The sequence below is a fragment of the Bactrocera dorsalis genome, chromosome 5 (assembly GCF_023373825.1).
Source record: "Bactrocera dorsalis isolate Fly_Bdor chromosome 5, ASM2337382v1, whole genome shotgun sequence".
Taxonomy (NCBI): Eukaryota; Metazoa; Arthropoda; class Insecta; order Diptera; family Tephritidae; genus Bactrocera; species Bactrocera dorsalis.
Genome location: NC_064307.1, coordinates 22,785,719 through 22,806,239, shown reverse-complemented (window position 1 = coordinate 22,806,239; position 20,521 = coordinate 22,785,719). Strand labels below are relative to the sequence as shown.

The 20,521-nt window shown below is 36.1% G+C and overlaps 1 protein-coding gene across 2 annotated transcripts in view; it reads right to left on the bottom strand.

The window, feature by feature from the left end:
- Positions 1-16,233, bottom strand: part of LOC105230098 (putative uncharacterized protein DDB_G0274405) — a 115,433-nt gene extending 99,200 nt beyond the window's left edge. Inside the window, exon 1 of one of the 2 annotated variants that reach the window (XM_049458066.1) lies at positions 16,098-16,233. The gene's annotated coding sequence lies outside the window, so the exon portion shown is untranslated. Of the gene's footprint in view, positions 1-12,226; positions 13,078-16,097 lie in introns of those variants that run through there. The other variant, XM_049458065.1, reaches the window with a different exon arrangement.
- Between the last annotated feature and the right edge of the window lie 4,288 nt (positions 16,234-20,521).

The window sequence follows — 20,521 nt, the reverse complement described above, 5'->3', positions numbered from 1 at the left end:
ATACGATATAGTCAATCGTAAGCAATAAAAAACTCAATATCGATTTTTTTGTTGATAGGTTGTTTTGCATTTTAGGTAGCGATATGTATCATGTAACTTGGATCTTAATGGAGAATATCTTTGAAAAACAATAAAGCGATTTTCATTGCTTAATATTTGTTTTTGTTCGCTAATGCCGAACTATATGTTAAAATGCAATTTACATATGTGTTTGTTGTTTAATTTGTTTTAAAAAGTATTGCTTGCATTAATTTTTTATAGACTATATAGTATGTTAGATACCTATGCATGCATATGTTCATTAGCTGGATTAAAATAGTTATATATTGTAAATATACACACTTGCATATGCAGACAGACAGATATGCTGGGTGCTTTGTCGCGTACTCATTTTTTCTAATCGCATAAATTAATTGACATTATCAGCCTAATGAATACATAAATTTTAATGTTATTGTTTTATGAACACAGTCAAATGTAGATATCAGTTTTGATAGGAGAAATCCTTTCATTAATATATAAATACTCTATATTTTTACACATCTAAAAATAAAGCAAACTTTTTTTTACTTTGATTTTTAAAATTCATGCAAATTCGGATTTAATTAATTTGAATTCATCGAATTTCGCTAACAAGTATTTATTTTTATACAATTTTATTATCCCTTTCACAATTTTTTTTTTTGTTATAATAATGTTTACCGAAACTAACTCAGCTTTATATTCATTTATACATTACTTTAAAGGACGAATTAATGAGATTTTTTACACTTTTAAACAAATAAGTTGGAAAAACAAGTTTATGTACTTCATAATATCTACTTGATGGCCTTTAACTCATAAAGCTTTTTGAAAAGTGAGGAAGGCGGATTTATGATTTCTGTATGTAAATATTTATTTTACATTGCAATGGCCACCAGGACTTCTTTTGCCCGAACGAGTCAGATGAACCCAATTTTTGAGTATTTTTTCAACGAAATCAAGTCGTATGTCATGAATAGCACGTTCGATATTGACTTCTAAAGTTTGAAGAGAGCCTGGTTTATTGCTACATACCAAACACTTCAACTAGCTCCACAATAAGTAGTTTAACGGTGTTAAATCACAACTTCTTGGGGCCATTCAATGTCAAATTTTCTTCAAATAATCGAATCTCCAAACATTTCTCGCTATAATTCGATTGTTGCACGTGCTGTGTGGCACGTAGCCCTGTCTTGTTGGAACCATATATTTTTAAGACGAACTTCTTCCAATTGCGGCCATAAAAATTGGTTATCATCGATCTATACCGCTTTCCATTGGCAGTAACGATGTGATTAGCTTAATTTCGAAAGAAGTATGGACCGATGATTCCACCAAACCAAAAACCACACCAAACTGTCAATTTAGGTAAATTCACGAATAATTATGTTGTTCATGAATAATTTGTGTATTTCTTTGCATCAAAATCAAGAGATTTGCTCATGTACCGCTTCAATCAGATGAAAGTGAGCCACATCGGAGGAGATGATTTTCCTTGAAAAATCATTATTGCTTTCAAGTTGCTCCAAGGCAAAATTAGCAAATTCAATTACACTAGCTTCAGTTCTTGAGTGCGAACAATTTTATACGGATGTAAGCACAAATCCGCTTTCATAATCTCCCAGTTTTTGGTTTGAGACAGTCCCAATTTTAGAGAATTTCGGAATCGAGAAAATGCGGTCTTCAGCAGCATTTGACTGAACTGCAGGAATATCTTCATTACTTCGGTTCCGTGGCTTATTGGCACTTGAATATTATGACAATTGATTAAGTAAGTATGTACTTCTTGTAGTGATATGCAGCCTAGAAGTTTTAAGCCTGTGCCGGACGGCCAATGGGCGGCCTATACATAGGTTCGGTTAGACTTTTCGATGTTCGTCTGGAATTGGGATGGAACCTTAGTTGTGTGGATTGGGGAATGCATCAATTGGCCGTTCATACAAAATGTTTCAGAGTGTCTGTATGGCGACTTCCAGCACAAAATTATCATCACTATTATCCAAATCGTGTTTGTTCATGCGGCATTCGGTCTTGTCACTACATTAATGAATCTTACGAATTATCTTAACTTTGAACTAGCCTAATCTAAAGTTCTCATAATAGACCTTAGAGTTTTTGCTACCGACTGGATAAAAATTAAGTTGAAAATACAATATACTGAGATCTTTACACTTATTGAATATAATTTTGAATTGGTTTGGCACTGTAAACTAAGTTTAGGTCATGGCAAAAGAATTTTGCTAAGTTTATTATTTATTTTAAATAATTTTTCCATTTCTGAGAATTATATGTAGTATTACACATTTAGAAATAAGATAAGCTACAACAAAGCTACTCTGACACATATGGTATTACAAATGAGGCATGAAAGGAATGAGAATACGAGGAAAATATGAAGGAACGTTAATCGATAATAGTAATAGAAGCAGGAAGCGGTCTTGAAATCGGTTTAGTTAAATAGTTCGAAATTGAAATGTCACGTTACCTCGTAAGAGATATAAAAATACCCTTACTTAAACACGTAATTTTGCTCTATTGGCTAGGTGAGTGCTTAGGATCCCAAGACCAGAGTTCGAATTGTCGATAAATGCAGCGTTTTTTAATAACACCCAAAACGAAGCGTCGAAGACCCTGTAAAATATATACATATATAAAGATCAGCATAACGAGCTGAGTCGATTTAGTCATTTACGTTTCTCTGCATATATGCGAAAAAGCCCCTTAGTTTTTGAGATATTGATCTCAAGAAGAAGTCGGGACTGCAGATATAGAACCACCATAAAACATAGCTACAATACAAACTGAACGATCAAATTTGAAAAAAATTATTGTCCATTACCACGGTTCAATCTCCGAAGAAATCAATCACCTATGCTGAGATCCAGAAATCATTATTGGATAATGTTTGACGGAATAGACCAGCACGCAGTGAACAAAATATAGAAGCCGTAGCTGGGAGTATACACGAAGACCGTGGAGAGTCAATTTGGCTCCGTTCACAGAAACTCGGATTGGTGTTTGGAAAGATTTGTCGTATTTTACGTGGATATCTTGAATTGAAAGCATACAAAATACAACTTGTGCAAGAACCGAGGCCGCTCGATCGTCCCAAGAAATAACGCTTCGCTTTATGGCAGCGACGAGGCCCATTTATGGCTCAATGGGAATTAAAGAAAGCAAAAATGCCGCATTTGGGACGTAGATCAATCTGAAGAGCTGCCATTTCATCCAGAAAAAAGAACATTTTAGTGTGGTTTGTGCGTCGGTGGAATCATTGATCCTATGATAACCGATTATTTGATGCTCTGAAATTGAAGCTCGTGACCTCGGCGACATTTAGTTTCAACAAGACGACGTCACTTCCCACACATCGCTTCAATCAATGGATTTATTGAGAGAACACTTGGATGAGCAAATAATTTCCCGTTTTGGGCCGGTCGATTGGCCACTTTTTCCTGTGGGAATATGTAAAGTCTAAAATCTATACGGACAATCCTGCTTCGATTCAGGTATTGGAGCGAAATTGCACGCGTGTCATTCAACAGTTACCAGTCGAAATGCTCGAACGAGTCATCGAAAATTGGACTCAATAGATGGACCATCTGAGACGTAGTCGCGTTCAACATTTGAAGGAGATAATCTTCAAAAAACAAATGCCACAGAATGTTCTTTCGAATAATAATAAGCTTTGCCCATTAAATTTGAAGTTTCTGTGTTTTTTCTTTGAAAAAGTTCAAAAAGATCCCCTTCAGTTTTCTCGAATTTCAATATATTTGTTTTCTTTCTTTATCTCTTATAGTGTTTAGTGACATAATTAAGGTCTTCATGTTCCACTTTGATCTAATCTAAGCCCATTCACTACAAATAAATTATTATTAATTAAACAAGAAGATATCTAATGACATTTTCAAAAGCTCAGACAAAGCTCATTTGTGGTCTAATTTACTAATCAGCGTGCAGCTGTCAAAAAATGCAGAAATATGTGACAGAGTTGTCACTCCCCACACGCTCACTCTACAAAACTTGCTCAATATGCGTTTCCAATTTCTTCATTCATAATTTACATAATCTCAACTCGAATTATCCAATAAAAATGGTAAAAAATAACAAAGAAATGACAACGATTAACGGTAATCCCCTTAAGTGACATGTTGTTTTTGTATTTTTTCTTATTTTTTTTAATTTTGTCTTCATTTTTTCTTTCTATTGCATTTTTTTCATTCAAATGACCACTAAAAATGAAAGAAAGCAAAAGCTTGCAGCAAAAGCGGGAAGGCGACTCAAAGCCGGCACGAAAGTGTAGCAAAGAAATGGTTAAGCTGGGGTGCCGAGCATTCATGATTTATGATTTATGGGCGCATAAATTGCTTTTGAAAATGTCAGCGCGCGAAATGAAGGCGGACAAGCGTTTAAAGTGAGTGACAAACGCATATATGCAGCAAAGCAGGCAGTTATTTTTAATTTTATTATTGCTTTATGTACATGTGGCAACTCCACACACACACAGCATGGCATATTTACCGCATTTCTTGTTATGAAATCGGCTTAGAATCACTTAGCAGCCTAATCATAAATAAATATTATTAATAAAATGTTATGCCATAAAGCTTAGCTATAATAACAATAATAATAAATTTATGTACTCACACATACATATATAAATATATTTATTTAAGCGTTTTTGCTTGTGCAACCAGTAATTATGCACAATAACGGTTAAGCGCCCATACACGCCAATGCTGTTGAAATTGTTGAAAGGCGAATGATTATGCATTTTGTTGTTGTGCGTCCATCAGTCATTGCATAAGCGCACGCTTGCATGTGAGTGACATTTTCAACTTGCTTACATAATCTCATAGCTGGAAGTCATGTTAGGCGACATAATTTGGCACTTTTTTCATATAATTTATATTTAACAAGCGTTTAATTTGCGTAAAATAATTAAGCTAATGGCTAAATTATGCAATAACAAGACACTAACATATATTTACATACATACATATGTACATATGTTGCATAATCTGAAACTTGCAACTTCAGCCAAGATGTCACAGGTGCTAATTTATACGCGGATATAAATGTTTATGGTGTGGAGTTGTGCCTCGAGGCAATTAATTGCCATGCAAGCTTGGCTTGCGATGAGTTTCATATTTCATAAGTCAGTTGAGAAGTACAAACCTTTCAACTGAGAGGCAATTATACATTATAATCACTAAAACAATCTATAAGCAAGGAATTTCACCTTCTAAGCGTAAGCTTTCAATGTAATAAAGTTTCTGCAACATTTGCAATGAGTTTGGTTTGACATCTAGGTGAATTAAAGGATATGTATAATATGACCGATCCGTAAAATAAAGTTACGAAGTTTTCGTGCGAAGCGATCTGTTGAAAAATCAAACTTTGGTAAACCAAATGACTAAAATTTTGGGTAAACAGGTCAATTGAGGTCTCCGACCTGACACTTGGATGGATTTACTAGAACAAAAACCATACTGTGTTTAGTTAGCCCTAATCTTCAAAAGGCGCTTGTATAAATTTGACAGCTGTCGGATCATTAGTTTGTAAACTATATGATTTTGAGTGAAGTAACTTTTGTTATTGTGAAAAAATGGATAAAAAGGAATTTCACATGTTCAAAAAAATACTGATTTTGAAAAAAAATACAATTGTAGCGAAAACTTGGCTTGATTAAGAGTTTTCGGACACTGTCTCAGGAAAATCAACCATCAAGGAATGGTATGCTTAGTTTAAATGTGGTGAAATGAGCACAGAAGACGTTGAACACAGTGGACGCCCTAAAGAGGTTATTACCGACGAAAACATCAGAAAAGTCCAGAATATAATTTTGGATGACTGTAAAGTGAAGTTGTTCGAGATAGGAGGCAAGCGCCCTAAAGATATCAATATAATCCATAAATCATACCATTCACGAATATTTGGGTATGAAAAAGCTCTTTGCAAAATGGGTGCCGTGCGAGCTCAGTTTTGACCGAAAACAACGACGAGTTGATGATTCGAAGTTTGATGAAGGAAGTTTGGCGTTTGGAGATGTTCAAGCGTAATAAAGCAGAGTTTTTGCGAATGTGTGACATTGGATGAAACATGGCTCCATCATTTCCCTCTGAAATTCAATCGACTGTTATCTGAGTGGACTGCACACGAGGAACTTGCTCCAGAGCATGGAAAAACGCAAAAGTCAGGGTTATGGCGTCTGTATTTTGGGGTGCGCATGAAACAATTTTCCTTGAAAAAGGAAGGACAGCAACTATTACAAAACGTTACTGGAAAAACGGCCACATTTGAAAAAAAAGAAAGTGCAGTTTCATCAAGTGCACTGTAATACAAGTCAGTGAAAAGAAGGGCAAAAATCCATGAATTGGGCTTCAAATTGCTTCTGAGACTTTCCAATTAACTCTTTGAAAAAAACGTTGTTGTTTTTTCAATTATTTAGTGTCTGAACTCCATCTGGAATCGCAAAGGACCATACTGGTCTAGAACTACCAGACGAACTTAACCTAATCTAACTTTTGTCAATTATGTTTCTTTCAACCATAAGCCTTTGTACGGACAACTTCCGGTGTGGATAGCTTTTTACAATGGCCTTACCCCACGGCCTATTAAACCACGACTACCACGATAGTCCCCGTAAGGCCATGCCGTATGAGCAGGCTGAAGTGTACTTCAAGGACTCATGCTCCCCATTGTACCAGAAGTAAGTCCTCCGTCATACTTCGTATCTGAAACTACTCAGGATGATCATTCACAAAAAAAGCTAACTCTAATTCTAAATTAAACGCTTTTGCCGCATTAACAATTCAAATGGAAGCATAACATACGATCCCAACTGTTTGAAATACCGACTAGTGGAAATCCTATCGCTAACATGCAATTGTCCGTTAGTTGAGCTAATCTCCATAACCCGAGATCCCTAATGTGTGAGTACATGGACCACTCCTTAATAACGTGTACTCAGTTATCCGAATAACACCCCGGCCTATCAGTTAGGTGCTTCTGATGAAAAAACGCACTCAAGCTCAGTAAGCAAGAAACCTAGTCACAGACAAAATATGCAACCTGGGTTACGCTCAATAAATGGAGTCCTGGATGTAATTTTCTAAGTACTGGAAAGAGACGGATGTCCCGATAAGAAGGAGGTCATTCTGATCTCATCAGTGGAGTGCAATAGATTAACAACTATAGAATTTCAGACTTGTGAGGTAAATATCCCTCCCGGATGACCTTATCAATAATGACCTTATCGTCTAACAGAGGGAAAGCAACGCTCCTAACAGAACCCCCGCATACTCTTTACACGATTATCACCACGGTCATTGTATAGACAATATTTTCATTCAACTGCTTTTAGGTTTTATCGACGGAGAAGGTCGAAAACAATGCAAAAGTGGATGACTTGACTTTTATGTCGAGATTGTGACTGTAATTGATTTCTTCAAAGGAAATATACCCTCTTCAGTGCATAAAAATATTTTAGGCTCTTTTTCTCGTCTAGAATATGATTAAACTATGAAATTAATACTTTCACCTTTGTGAATCAAATTATGTTTCCAGCTTACGTGTACCCCCACACATCCAAGAGCTGTCATAATTTCTATTAAACAGCATACACAACCGTAATTAACACATTTCAATATATTAAATAGTTGCGTGAGTATTGAAACATACATATCTATGTTTGCATGTGTGTGTGTAGAAGCGTTAGTGTTAATCAGCGCTGACTTACAATGGCGGCCAATAAGAGCACACATGCACAGCACACTGTGACTGTTGATTGTGTATTAAATGCAATCGGAGACTACTTTCACACTTAAACATACATACAATATATGTATGTACGGGCATTATCCATGTGATTATCGCCACGGTTACGATGTGGATGCTTGTATGTGCGTGCGTCTACTTAGCAATAGTAAATTCGCTTCACATTTGATTGGCAGTGTCATTGTCGGTGTCACCAGTATCACGGATTGCTCGCCCACAATTTACAGCTTTTATGAAGCACACACACACACATACAAACACACACTTAGATGTAAGTACTCATGCGCTGGCATATGAAGGAGGGTGTGTAAGAGCATTATTGGCTTTTATTGTCGCTTGTCAAATTGCATTGTTTCCAGGATTTTCATATAGTTTATTATGTCTCTGTCGTTGCATTGTCTGCTCATTATAAATATACTCTATGCGCTGGAATTTGTATGATTTTATACCCTAAATAGGGTATCTAAAGTACCTCAGTTTTTGAGTTATCGAGCTGAAATTTTGCATAAGGTCTTTTCTGCTCAAGCAGCGGTTCACTTGTTGGAATCGTTGGTATCGGAGCACTATAGCATATATGTATGTAGCTGCCATACAAACTGACCCACCATAATCAAGTCTTTGTATGGAAAATTTTTTTATTTGAGCAGAGATCTTTACGAAATTCGGAATAAGCAATTATGTAAAACAGCGCTATAATCTGCTAATATATTCTACAGATTGAATCATTATAGCATATAGCTGCCATATAAAGTGATCGATCATAATCAAGTCCTTATAAGGAAAACTTTTTTATTTGAGAAGATAACTTTACAAAATTCAACAAGAATTATTGTCTAAGGCAACATTATAATCTCCGAAGAAATTGTTCAGATTGGATCACTATATCTTATAGCTGCCATACAAACTGTACGATCAAAATTAGAATCAACATTTTTTTTTTTAATTTTGTGCTTTAAGAAATACACCTATGTATGTAGGGTATTTCAGCTTCATTACAGCCAAAGTTAATGCTTTTTCTTGTTTTCTATATTCATATGTGTTTATACATGTATAGACATACTATATGCATGTGTGTGTTTAAGCACACTGTCATTGGGTTATTATAGTTCACACATAATGACAGCATATCACGGAAATTAACGACTATCTTTAAACGCTGCAATATGAGAATTGTTTTTATGCATTACGAAGAGACATCCATACATACATACATATGTACATATTTATAACCGTAAGTATGTGTAATGAGTTTACAATGCATCAAATTGTATTTATGCCATTTGCTATGCATAAAAGAAGCACTTACGGCATATATATGTACAAACATAAATGCATACATATATATACAGTTTATCATATATATACATATGTATGTATATGCAGTATGTAATCATCTGTGCTATCACTTCCTTTTAATGCAATTTGAACTATCTGCAGTGGCAACAACACTAAGTGCAGTGTATTTTTGCAGCTCGCGTTGCAATCAAGCTCACACACACAAACATATATGTATACTTATTTCAAGCATTGCTTTTGCATGGCTCATATATCTGAACGCTCCAGTAACAATCCCTTTCATGAAAATCCATAATTGTTTATCAAACTTCCGCGCATAAAATTACTTATAGTCACATGAGCATTCAACCACCTCAATCAGTGATAAAGCGGTTATTCGAGCTGGTAAATCAAAATTAAAGCTCTCTTTGAATTTTATGCCTAGAGACTCAGTACTTCTTTTTTTGCGTAGATTTCTGCTGATAATTTGACTATCGCGCAATTAATATAGTTGTAGGAGATCTTCATATGAGGCACCTTAATTTGGTATCTATGGTAAATATCAAAAAAGGTTCCTCTATTGTGAACTGGTTATGAGGGATCCCTGGAGTTTTTTACGCTTGGTTTTAGTAGTCAAGTTTGCTTGTAGAAAGATGGAGGAGTTAGCTATAGCTGTGTCTTATGTTTCTCGAGCGACTCTTAGATTCACTAAGCTTCTGATATTTATGAAACGTTTTCTTGGTTTGTTATTATTCTTGGTGAATATTCTCACAATTAGAAAAGGGAACTATCAACCTAAGGGAATTCTGTTCAAACATGCCCTCAAAATAATATTACAATCGTAAACTAAATTTAGACTTAATTTATAACCTATAAACTAAGAAAATAACTCTGTAATTTGGATTTCCTAACGTCGTTAGATAGAGGAGAGCGGTTCAGTGGCTCATGTAAAATTCTGAATTATTTCAGAATATACTATATTTCACTATATTGTGTAGCACCTTAAGTATAAATGTACGTATTTACATACGTACTTATGTATAGCTAGGTAGGTACAAGAGTACTGTTCAGACTGAAGCCTTTCAGTTACTAGCAAGATGATGAAGATTTCAAAATTGGTTCACACCATTTGCTTTGCGTTTTCATGTCAGTGGCATATGTATATTTATGCATATGCTGATTTAATTTATTTATATCTGATATATTCTTAAAAATTATATATATTGGGTAGTCGAAAAAGTCTTTCCGTATTTTGTCAATAGATGTCATTCCAGTCGTTTAGCTCCAGTACTACCAATCACATTGCGTCATACCATATAGTGTTGGAAAGGTGAGATTTTAAGCTTCATTTAACCAAAAAATTAAATTCGGGGAAGTTGAAAAAACAGTTACAGCTATTCAAAAATAATTGAAAATAATGAAGAAATTCGCTATATTTTAATATAAAAAAGCGAACAATGCCATACAAGCCACCAATGAAATTTGTGAAGTTTACGAAGACGATGCTGCATCAGTTCGTGTAGCACAATGGTTCGCTCGCTTCCGTTCTAAAAATTTCGAAGTTAAAGATGCCCCTCACTCTAGTTGATCTATCCTTGAAAAAGTCGACGAAATTATGGAAAATATTGAGCAGGATCGTCACATAAGCAGCCATGACATCGCTAAGGAACTTAGCATTCATCATCGAACGGTTTTGAACCATTTAAAAAAGGCTGGCTACAAAAAGAAGCTCGATGTTTGAATACCACATGAATTGTCTGTGAAAAATTTAATGGACCGAATTAACATCTGCGATTCTTTGCTGAAACGAAATGAAATCGAACCATTTCTGAAGCGAATGGTAAGAGGAACTGAAAGGTGGATCAAATACTACAAAAATGTGCGAAAAGGATCAAGATCCAAGCGTGGTGAAACTCCAGAAATGGTCGCAGCGCCAGGATTGACGCTTCGAAAGGTTATGCTGAATGTTTGGTTCCAGTCCCAACCACTATGAGCTGCTCCAGCCTGATCGAACGATTGGTTCTACATTTTAGTGTCAACAAGTGATGAGATTAAAGCAAGCAATCAAAAAAAAAAATGACCAGAACTGATACACAGTAAGAGTTTCGTCTTCCATCAAGACAACGCTAGACCGCACACATGTTTGATGATTCGGCAAAAGCGGTGAGAGCTTGGCTGGGAAGTTTTGATGCATCCACCATATAGCCCTGCCCTTGTAACATCAGACTACCACATGTTTCGGTCAATGCAGAACTCCCTTAATGCAGTAAAGTTAGCTTCAAGAGAAGCCTGTGAAAATTACTTGTCGCAGTTTTTTGCCGAAAAACCAGAAAAGATGATGATGATGGAATAATGTCGTTTGCGAAAATATGACAAAAAGTGGTCGACCGAAATGGCACATAGTTGATTCATTAAAGTTCATTATAATTATAAATAAACAATATAAAAAATAAGTTGAAATTTGATTAGAAATACGAAAAGACTTTTTCGACTACCCACTATGTATAACAGGAACTTTTAAAACTCTAAGTTCTCCATAACTCTCTTGAATTGCCAGCAGATGTCAAATTTCTGGAAGGAAATCTGCTTCCATAGCTCTAAGTCTCCAGTCTCCTCTAGTTCCAGCTGTTGTGTGCTGATTATTTTTGAGAAAGCGACTCCTATTGATGTTTCGAGCATTCGTTAGCTTGATCTGTGGTGTTTTAACTGGGTCAAAATTATTTTAACTGCACCGATTCATACTTAGTATTAGTGTAATGTAATACTAAGTCTCCCTTCAAGAGGCAATTACGCGGTAACAAGAAAGTTCGGTCGCAATATTTTTTACAATTTTCGACAAAAGACTTCGAAAAATTATTTTTTTACGCTTGAGTTGCCAACTATTTTAACAATTACCTGAAAGGATAATGCTGAAAGCCAACAAAGGGTGATGAAGGGTGCTGAAGGGAAAAATCGATTTGACACCTACGCATTTGTTATTGTTGTTTGCATTTTATTAAGCATATGAAAATATGCAGATAAGCTTTGTTACCTTTTCAGATACATACATACAGACATTTTATTGACTCATTCAAGTGGAATTGCATGCGTGTGTGTGTGTGTCTGATATACCACTTATAATCACAGCGGATTTGCCGACTTTTTATCTTACCTGCTTATGTGGATGTGTGTGTGCGTGTGTGAGCGGAGGCGATAAATAAATGGCAACGGAAAGAAAACTGCGCAGCACGCAACCAATTGCTTTGTTGTTTTTGTTATTGCCGCTGCCCTTACTTTGCTGTGTGGCTGAAGGATGCCGCTGGCGATGCTGGCTGACTCAAGCCCTATTTGTTGAATAAGCGGCGAACAAATGCAAATTGTGGTGAATAAACAAATACGACGAAGTCACTCTCGAAATTATTCGCGTTTAATTCGTGTTTTTTTTTGTTTTTTTGCGAGCAGTTTTGGCTTTTTGTCAGCGCATGAAGCGTTCACTGCACTCTCCTGTGAATAAATTTGAGGTTTTGTGAGTACTATGCGCGCGCACTTGCCATACAATTCCCGTTATAAGCACTTACGTACGCAGTAGTTCAACACGAGCTTCAAGGAGGATATAGAACAGTGTTGTTGTTATTGCTATTAAGTCCTTTTGTGAGCGAATGAACGGCTAACAACGCCCACACAAAGGCGCTTACTCAATGGTTCACTAGGCTCAGCGGCTCACAATTATAACGGTATTCAGCTATAAGACGCTCTCCGAAAAGGATATGAGACGCTTTCCCGAAAGGATATGGATATGTCGCGCTCAGCAAGGACTCTTTTCGCGCAGAGATGCTGTGTCTGAGTTTGAGCGCAATTAATGCTCCTTCTGTTGTTTATTGTTGTTGTTTGAAACACTCACTTTACTTGCATTAAAATTTTCAATTAAAAATCGCTTCTTCTTTGTATCAATTTACCGAAAATATATTAAATTATTTCGAAGTAATTACGAATCACTACAATCGTTTGAGCGCGTTGAAGTCAAACTGATTTCAAGTGGCGTACAATTCCAGCGTCGGACAATGGTTATGGAGGTAAATGTGCTCACTACTTGGCCAGACAATGTGCGCAGACTGGTTGTTGACACCATTGAGTGAGTGAGCAAGTGAGTGGATTATGTGCTCACGATATACACTGTGAAGCGGTGAACTGTTGACTGGACACCATTGAGTGAGTGGGAGAGGGAGAGTGTCAGCAAATGATTGGATGAGTGAGTGGATAAAGTGCTCATGAGATACTCTGTCAAGCGTTTAACTTGTGAGTGAGAGTGGAAAGAAGAGTAATATTTAATTTAATATGAGTGTGTTTATTTTCTGTTGCTGGTTACCAGCTGGAGCGCTGAGTGCTTTCGAAATGAGTACTGAGCGAAGCACTTTAACCGGCACATTTTTGTTGAGTGACCATTCACTCAGTACTTGTAAGACTGTCATTTTCACTCCAACAGGAAAACACACTCGCTTCAAAATAATCTCTTTCAACTGAGTTCAATATTGCGTCCAAGTCCCCTAAACGCTTTGAGTGCCCTTAGTTTACTGAGAATTTTATAATTTATTTTTTATTTGTTTTAATTTAAACAGGTTCTTTGCTCTGTGTTTTGATTGTCTTCGTTCTCATGAACTGACGACAAATGGTAATGGGAGCTTCTTAGGGTCAGCGCTTTTTTAGTGGCACTGCCACACATGTGGAGTTTGTAGCCAAGTCACATACACATATAAACACATATCCACATAACTTGATTAGATTCTTGTGCTCCATTCTAGCAATATATAATATATGGATTATGGGGAATATGCATATAAATACGCATTTTCCATTATATAATTGTTTACAACTTTTTATAGTCCATTATTTTTCTATATTTATTTCGTTGCGGTTCTTATCAGCACTTAGTACTTTAATGCAACTACTTTATATGAAAGCATGCATAATACGTACATATATATATGTACATATCTATGTATGTACTTTGCGAATCTACTCACATATTGCCTGTTGATTATCGACGTAAAAAATCTCGGATTCTATGTGAAATATTGAAATACAATATTAGTAGCCATATTTGCTTGTAAAGACAAGACATAATAATATTAGACAAACTGAATCAGGTTATTGAACCAACCAGAGAGTCACCAACCGTCTAATATCCAAACAATTTCGCTAATAGCGATCAGAACTCTCCAGGAAGTATCAAAGTTTCAAGCACGTTTCTATAACGAAACTTTTTTATAAAGGTTTCGAGTCGGCTTGTAGAAACTTCTTGAGACTCCGCATTTGCATGGATAATATAAAGTCGCATGTAATAAAAGAGTGGAGCAGCCTGATAAAGATCTAGTTAAAATATCTAACCACACGATTACGAGATATGACTTTGGATCCAAAAAGAATCCTAAATTTCATAATTTTCCAAGTTTTCTACATGATAGATCAAACTTTATGCTAGCAATCCCAAAAAAACTTAATACAAGCAACATCTAAAGCAACGACTTCAAAATAAACTACGGAGTATGGGCGGGGATATATTTCAAGTATTTTGACATCTCTCTTTCTGTCCATCAACCAAACTCAGGCATCATCTTCCAAGCGGCCTGTCGAGGTCACTTGAATGGGTTATATTAGGTTAATCATTCTGAGCAAATAGCTCTTAACAGATGGAATTCCATAACAAACTGCAAAGTAACTAAACTGATATGACCCAAATGAGGTAGGAATAGAAGCAAGAACTTTTTGAATATGTCCAGATATATTATATACAGACTTACAGTTACTGAACGGCGGTACAACTTATTTTTATGTTCGTGTTAAATTTGATCTCCAAATGTCAATTAGTTTGATGGTTACTATATGACGAGAAAAGTTTGTTTTGCAGATCAGAACATCTTATACATACTTATGTATATACATATGTAGATCCAACTAAAACATTTTGGTTGATATCTTCGATATGAAATGTGTCAATGCCAGACTGATACTAAAATTCTTTAGTTGTAGTTTAGTGGAGTTGAGATACTTGACAACGTTGCTGAGAACCTTATATTTATCAAAGGCATTAATACTGTTGACAAGGCATGAATTTATGGCAAATTTCGACTGGTAAATTTCGACGGGTGATGTGTTTCTCCGAGGCCTGAATAGAAGCGAGATTGTCTGCATAGACTTTAGACTTATAATAGTCTAATGGTTTGATATCATAGGATCTTGATGGTTAATCGACCGGCTCAAAACGAGAAGTTATCTGTTCGCTGGCGTGTTCTTTCAAAAAATCCATTGATTGATGTGATGTGTGGGAATTGGCGCCGTTTTCTTGAAACCAAATGTCGCCAAGATCACGAGCTTGAATTTCAGGCATCAAATAGTCGATTATCGTGGTGTGAAAATGGTCGCCATCGACGGTTATGTTCACACCGGCATCACTTCTGAAGAAATAAGGACGGATGTTTCCACCGCCCCACAAATCACACCAAACCGTTATTTTTTCTAGATAAAATTGCATCTCTTGAATCTCTTCAGGGTGCTAATTTTTCTTGTTTACATACCTAGTGAGCCAGAAATGGGCCTCATCGGTGAAACAAATTTGGCTCGAAAACGTCTGATCTTCTTGGAACTTTTCAAAAGCCTATATAGCGAAGCGATGTCGCCTGGAGAGGTCAAGCGGCTTCAGTTCTAGTACAAGCTGTATTGTGTACGTTTTCAATTTAATATCTCGACGTAAAAAGCTCCGAGTCGCTCCATACGTCAGTCCGAGTTGCTGCGAACGGTGCCGAATCGACTGTCCAAAAAGTATCTCTACTTTGATCACCCGTTATATGAAGAAATTTTTCAAATCGGACCGCTTTACCATATATTTATATAGCTGTCATAGAAACTGATCCATCAAAATCAAGAAAAATATCTTTTGTCACCCTTTAATGCTAAAAAGCAATGCACCTGTGAAGGGTATGATAGCTTCGGAGCAAGCGAAGTTAACATTTTTTCTTATTTTATGTATCGTTCGACTTACGTCTAACCTTTTAGTCACCACTTTTGCTTATCCTCCAGGATATTTGCTTGTTTTCATAAAGTTCTTTGATGATTGATTACCGTCTACAAATTGAATGCCTGGTTTCCACGGGGATTATTACTGGCGGTGGGCCGTCGAGTGTTTGAATGTCAGTGGCTGGTGTCGTCTGGCCTCTTAAATGGTTATCCCTGTGTATGTAAGCGTGTCTATCTGTATGTAAACTTATGTGTATGTTTATTTGCAGAGCCAAGATGGATGACCGGCTGCAAGCTGCACGGCAAAGTGACTTCTTCTTCATGATTTTCACGCTCCAGTAGCGGCGCTGCACTGTTGCCTTGGCGACTTCTGTTTCTTCTTCTTCTCCCACGAGCGATAAGCGCGTCCAAATGGCGCATTTGCTGATAGCCGCCGACTTTTTGTTGTTGAGATTTTTATTTTTTTTTCGTCGAGAATTTTTATGTTTTTGCTGCAACGCGCTTTGCTTAATTCACTTCACTTTTTTCATGGTTTGTTTATTTTTGTTTATGTACTTGTTGTTTTTGCTTCTACACACAGTTTACTTACTATTTTGTTGACTCTGTTTACATTCGATGGTTGTTTGCATTTCGCTTCTGTTTTGCTTACTGCACAGCGCTCCATTAAAAGTGTGTGTGTATGTGTGTGTGTTCCATTGCTTGTGTGTGTGTATGTGTGCCTTTATTAATCAACTGTGGCATTTATTTTTAGTCCCAATGCTCAACTGATAAGCGTTTGTTTTCTCAAATTGTTTTTATAAAAATTATTTATTCTTTGTTTTTGTTGCTGTTGTTGTAGTTATTGATTTGCGTCTCTTTTTTGTGTTTATTTGTCAACGGGTATGTTGTATAATTTATGATTGGTAAAATGGGAGATACCAAAATACCATTCCAAACCCACACTGTACCGCTAGAGTTACCGAATAACTGTGTTATGTTCAATTTTCACACACACACACCTACATTTTATTGCACATACATACAAACATTTCTCGTTAGTGATAACTTGTCAAAGCAGGTTATGCCGCAATTGAAGCGTTGAAATTAGAGCGAAAAAGTGTGGCGTTGTATTGATCTCTATATACATACATACATATGTATGTATGTACATACATATATATTTATTAGGGTGTGTAAAAAAAATCATAATTTCATTCACATAATCTGGAGATGGCGAATCCGATTCGCTAATTGATGTCGATAGAGCAGACGTTCCGTTGTCCCACCATAAAGAAGTTCGAATAGCAATTACCCGCCTGAAGAACAACAAAGTGGCGGGCGCCGATGGATTGCCGGCCGAACTATTCAAGCATGGCAACGAAGAACTGATAAGGAGCATGCATCAGCTTCTTTGTAGAATATGGTCGGATGAAAGCATCCTCGGCGATTAGAAATAAAGTGGCCTTTGACCAATCCACAAAAACGGAGACCCCACAATCTGCGCAAATTTCGATACTAAATGAGGTTTCAGAAAAGGTGATTCTCTATTATGGGACTTCTTCAATCCTCGTAGAGAAAATAATTCTGCAACTCAAATCGAAATAGAGAAGGCACAATCTTCTACAAGAGTGTAAAACTGCTCATTGGCCATAACAACCCCGTCGTTAGTTGCGTTCTCTAGCTTGGACAGAGAAGCGAAACAAATGGATGAACGAGGGCAAAAGAAAATATCTTCTGTCATCAAGCATACAGTGGTCGCACTCGCGACTTGGCTCCCACGTCACTGTTGACAGCCATAACTACGAAGTCGTAGATGATTTCGTCTATCTTGGAACCAGCATTAATACCAACAACAAAGGCAGCTCTGAAATCCAAAGCAGAATAGTTAATTGGTTCTCCATTGGCGTCTTGCGTTCTAGCGATGACAAATTATGCAAATTATTTTTGGACTAAAGTGGAACGCAGGAGATCTTCTTAACTATGTGTTCTGAGCAAAGTTCTTATTGTCGCATTTGTAGGGGTTCTTACCGAACACTGTCCAATAAGCATTCATGTGGTAGTGCTTAAAGTCTTTTCGGACGCAGGTTGTCGAATTTACATGGAGGAGGGTAGGTGGAAATATCGCAGGAGAAAGTGCTTCATTGTCCAGTCTTTGCAATACTGCGGTTGAAAAATCTCGACAGTTTTACCTCCGTTGAACCAGGGGACCTATTAAGCAGAAACTGACATTATTATATAGGAGCTTTAGGTAACATAATGGACAGTAAAAAGCGACTGTAAACCAGTGTTATTTAAAAGCATATAAAGAGTGATCCATTTAATTTTACTTTCGAAAGAACATTCTTTGGCATTTATTTTTTGAAGATTATCTCTTTCAAATGTTGGCCGTGGCTACGTCTCAGATGGTCCATCCGTTGAGTCCAATTTTCGATGACTCGTTCGAGCATTTCGACTGGTAACTGGCGAATGACACGCGTGATGTTTTGCTTCAAGGTCTGAATCAAAGTGGGATTATCCGTATAGACTTTAGACTTTACATATCCCCACAGGAAATAGTCTAATGGTGTGATATCACATGATCTTGGTGGTCAATCGACCGGCCCAAAACGTGAAATTATCTGCTCACCGAAGAGTTCTCTCAAAAAATCCAAGGATTGATGCCATGTGCGGGAAGTGGCGCTGGCTTGTTAAAATCAAATTGACGGTTACGTTCTCACTGGAATCATTTTTGAAGAATTATGGATGGAATATACACTCTCAACTACGGCTGAACTATTTGCAAACGTAGTTCAGACGAGAGTATTTTCATGATGAAATGCTAAATAATACTGAACAAAACTAACAAGACGACTGACGCGTGATTTGTAAAAGCAAAGCTATTAAAAATGTAGCTCTACTTGGATCACCCGTTAGTGTTAATTTAAGACATATGTATATATTTTTATGCTTGAACTCGCTAACAAAAATTTTTATCATTATAATTCTTAAAAAAAGGAAACGTGTTTTTAAGTATCTACCAAACAATTCTTCAGAATATAAAGTGAAAAAAATAATATGTATATACTTTTTTGGCTCACCCTAATATTTATCTCTATATTTGTTTATATGTATATGTGTATATGAAATGCTGGTGAACAGGATAGTGTTTTCTAAAATCAGCTAGTTAGTAATACATAGATATCTGCATAGCTATATACCTATGTCAATATGCCAGGTAGTGTGAGATGTTATACTCATGTATTCATAGGCCATGTGTGTATTCGTCCATACTTACTTACATAAGTATGTTGATAAATAGTTTTACATATAATTATTTTAATTTATATTTTTAATGTCTTCTTTAATATTTTGCGTTTACATACATATATTACGTACGTTATACATTCATATACATACATATGTATATGTATGTGTATGTATATTAATTCAGGCATAGATTTGGTTAATGCGTTTGCGCACTTAATGGTTTGAGGTAGGGCAATTTATGTTTGAGATTACTTTAGTTGCTTTTTTGTGAGGTCATTGAACGTCTTGAAAGCACACGCACACATACATACATACATGTTTACATTCGTTGAAATAGACAGCTGTGTGTGGAAGAGCTTTAGTGATATATGTATAACCTTAAAATACTATTACATAAAGTAGCTCGCATATACATACATATATGTAAGTACATACATAAGTATGTACATACAATGTTGAATCATCGACATTTGCCCTCTTCTTAAAGTGATTCAGCTGATCTTGATAAGAATCTGTGCATTTAATTTACATTTTTCGGACGCATGAAGTTTTTATGAAAGTTTAACTTTCGGCTGTCCAACAAGTGAACTTTTATACATACATATATACTTATGTACATATATATGTATGGTAGGTGGTCTAATGCATACATTACATAAACAAATAATTAACATATTTTCGCTAAAGCGATCTATTACAGCCGACTATAAGTTCTCGCCTGTTGAGTACTCTCTTTGGTGGTCACCTTGCTGACCACAATTCTTATTCGCATGGAAATTGAAGAATTTTCATATAAGTATGCCTCTAAGCATCCTTAAGTTTTTACCCACAATCCTCAGTAAATACCGCCAATCATTACTTTTCCTTGTCCAATCATACTCGATATCGAAAAAATGGACAAGAGGGACCGAGAGAACGAGTTAACATTGTAACTAGTTTGTTGTCAGATTTTACCCTACGATTCTTTTACAATCTTGGTACAAATAAATTATTTTTGTTAAGAGAAAACAGGAAAAAAGTTTACTTTGGCCGAATCGAAGCAATAATACCAATAACAGACGTATTTATTTTATCATATAACGATACAAAATGATCTTTAACTCGATTTTAGAGATTCTACCGTTGCCCTAGACAATAATTTTTACCAAATTTCTAGCAGATATCTTTTCAAATAAAAAAGTTTTTCGTACAAGGACCTATTTTAATGCTAAATTGTTGTGAAGAAAAGTAT